Raw genomic sequence first — 2985 nt, 5'->3', positions numbered from 1 at the left:
ACACGTAGACATCGAATTCAACGTATTAATACACCTGGACACCGAAAACTATGAAGCGCACTATCTGGATCTTGTCATCGGCAACCTGGGACATGTGGACATCGAATTCAAGGTATTAATACACGTAAACACCGAAAACTACGGAGCGCACTATGTGGACCTCGTCATCGGCAACCTGGGACACGTAGACATCGAATTCAATCTTGATTCATAAGAATCGACTTAAAAATTTCCTAGCGGCACTTTCTGCCAAGCGTAGAGAACCTTCTTTTCCAGCAGCGGTGGTAATACGATGTAAGGATACGAAATCTCTCCAGATAAACATGAAGGAATTGACTCAATATATATTATATAAAATTACCTAAAATACCTAAATAGAAATCTTACTCCTGACCGATAAGTTTATCGACCTAATTTCGAAATACGCGCGCGATATCGAAACTGGCGATACCTGCGCCGCCAGCGTCGAAAAAGTGAAAGTAACGTTTCTGATTATGACGTCATCATATAAGAACGTCGGCGTTAGAAGTAGTAGTAGTATACGTATCTAAAAATAAATTTTCACATTTGGACTTTGCGCCGCAATATCTCCGCTCGTAGGGCACGTAGCGGAATATTATGAGAGAAACCCCCCCCTAATTGGACCCCAAGCTATCGATCAAGCCTACTTAGAACTTGATCCGTTCACTCGTTATCGAGATCTCAACATCTCGGGTACTCGCAACCCGTCGCGTCGCGTAAAAGAGTCACGGTCGGTCTCGCTCCGCGTGTACTTGGCGCGAGACACTACCGTGTCTCTTGATATCGTTCGATTATCATATTTATGTCTTTTTTAATAAACGCTCGTTACATTTGTTTCATTCTTTTCCGAATTTTGCAAGTTGTGTGCGCGCGCACTACAGTCGCTCCGCAAATGTCTCCGCGTCCCTCAATGCTGCCAGCATCATCCGCGTACGCGCCTTTTTCGTCTCGTCTGCCAAACTGCCCCGTCGATCTTCCCTGATGACGACATTTTTGGGCTGCTTCGGATTCTTGCGCACCTTCTGCTTCTTCAGCATTGGCTGTGCCAACACTCGGTAATCCGTGATCGTCGGCAACTGTCGCTGCTGCAACTGCTGCTCGTGCTCGGATGCAGCCGTCGGCTGCAAATTTACGTCAATGACTGCAAATGTCGAGAAACGCGTTTTGGAGACATGGGTCTAAAACGACCCATGTGTATACTTTTACGGTCAATTTGTGACCGTACGGAGGTGTGATGTTCCCCACGCAACGATTTATGATGATTTTATTGTAAAATTTTATGTCACCGACACGGTCGCCACTCGTATTTTTACCCCCTAAACCGAGAAAGGATTTTTAACTCTAATGACGGATTTGCCCCACCTGATTAAGTCCAACTCACAGGGGCCTGCAGGAACAACCAATCGGCGCCGAGATAAACGCGCGCTGCTTAAGCCCCTTGCACAATGCCAGGCAACAGGCAATAGGAACAGGAAATAACCAAAAAATCGTTAATTACAACCTAAAAAGTTTGAATGCTATGATTGGTTGGCAACAGGCAATAGGCACAAAATTTCCAACGTGACGGAAACTGTGTCTATTGCCTGTGTCACTGTTTATTCTGCATTTATACATGATTTCAGATTTCTATTCCCTGTTCCTATTGCCTGTTGCCTGGCATTGTGCAAGGGACTTTAGAGTCGCCTGGCATAGAGACTTATGCCCGTTTTCACCAACTCGGTTCGAAACTTAAACTCTAGTGACATTTGCTTAATCTTGGTTAATCGCATAATTTTATTCTCATTATGTTTAGTTCAAAATTTAAACGGCAATAAACTGAGTTCATTTTGAACGCTCAATTTTGGCCGTTCAGCTACGATAAACAAAGTTTAAAAAAATAACTCCCTAGGAACCTGCAGAACAACCAATCGGCATAGCGATACGCTGCGCTTAAAGTTTAAATTAGATCTAACTCTCTAGGGGCCTGCAGGCAGAACAACCAATCAACGCCGCGATACGCGGCGCTTAAAATTTAAATTAGATCTAACTCCCTAGGGGCCTGCAGAACAACGAATCGGCGCAACGATACGCTGCGCTTAAAGTTTAAATTAGATATAACTCCCTAGGGGCCTGCAGAACAACCAATCGGCGTAGCGATAGGCGGCGCTTAAAGTTTAAATTAGATTTAACTCCCTAGGGGCCTGCAGAAGAACAATACGGCGCCACGATGCGTGGCGCTAAAAATTTAAATTATAATTTTAATTTGCTTTTCGATCAAGGGTCTAAAACAACCCATGTGTATACTTTTACGGTCAATTTTCGTCAGTGACTCCAAATGTCGAGAAACGCGTTTTAGAAACATGGGTCTAAAACGACCCATGTGTATACTTTTACGGTCAATTTACGTCAGTGACTGCAAATGTCGAGAAACGCGTTTTGGAGACATGGGTCTAAAACGACCCATGTGTATACTTTTACGGTCAATTTACGTCAGTGACTGCAAATGTCGAGAAACGCGTTTTGGAGACATGGGTCTAAAACGACCCATGTGTATACTTTTACGGTTAATTTACGTCAGTGACTGCAAATGTCGAGAAACGCGTTTTGGAGACATGGGTCTAAAACGACCCATGTGTATACTTTTACGGTCAATTTGTGACCGTACGGAGGTGTGATGTTTCCCACGCAACGATTTATGATGATTTTATTGTAAAATTTTAGCCGCTGTGCTTTTTTCAATTTGAAATTAAGTCCAACTCACAGGGGCCTGCAGGAACAACCAATCGGCGCTGGTTAAAATTGAAATTAAGTCCAACTCACAAGGGCCTGCAGGAACAACCAATCGGGGCCGAGATAAGCGGCGCTGGTTAAAATTGAAATTAAGTCCAGCTCACAAGAGCCTGCAGGAACAACCAATCGGCCGAGATAAGCGGCGCTGCTTAAAATTGAAATTAAGTCCAACTCACAATGACCTGCAGGAACAAC

The sequence above is a fragment of the Temnothorax longispinosus genome, chromosome 11 (genome assembly GCF_030848805.1).
Source record: "Temnothorax longispinosus isolate EJ_2023e chromosome 11, Tlon_JGU_v1, whole genome shotgun sequence".
In the NCBI taxonomy this organism is placed as follows: Eukaryota; Metazoa; Arthropoda; class Insecta; order Hymenoptera; family Formicidae; genus Temnothorax; species Temnothorax longispinosus.
The sequence above is the reverse complement of the archived record's forward strand: the minus strand, read 5'-3'. Positions refer to the sequence as shown.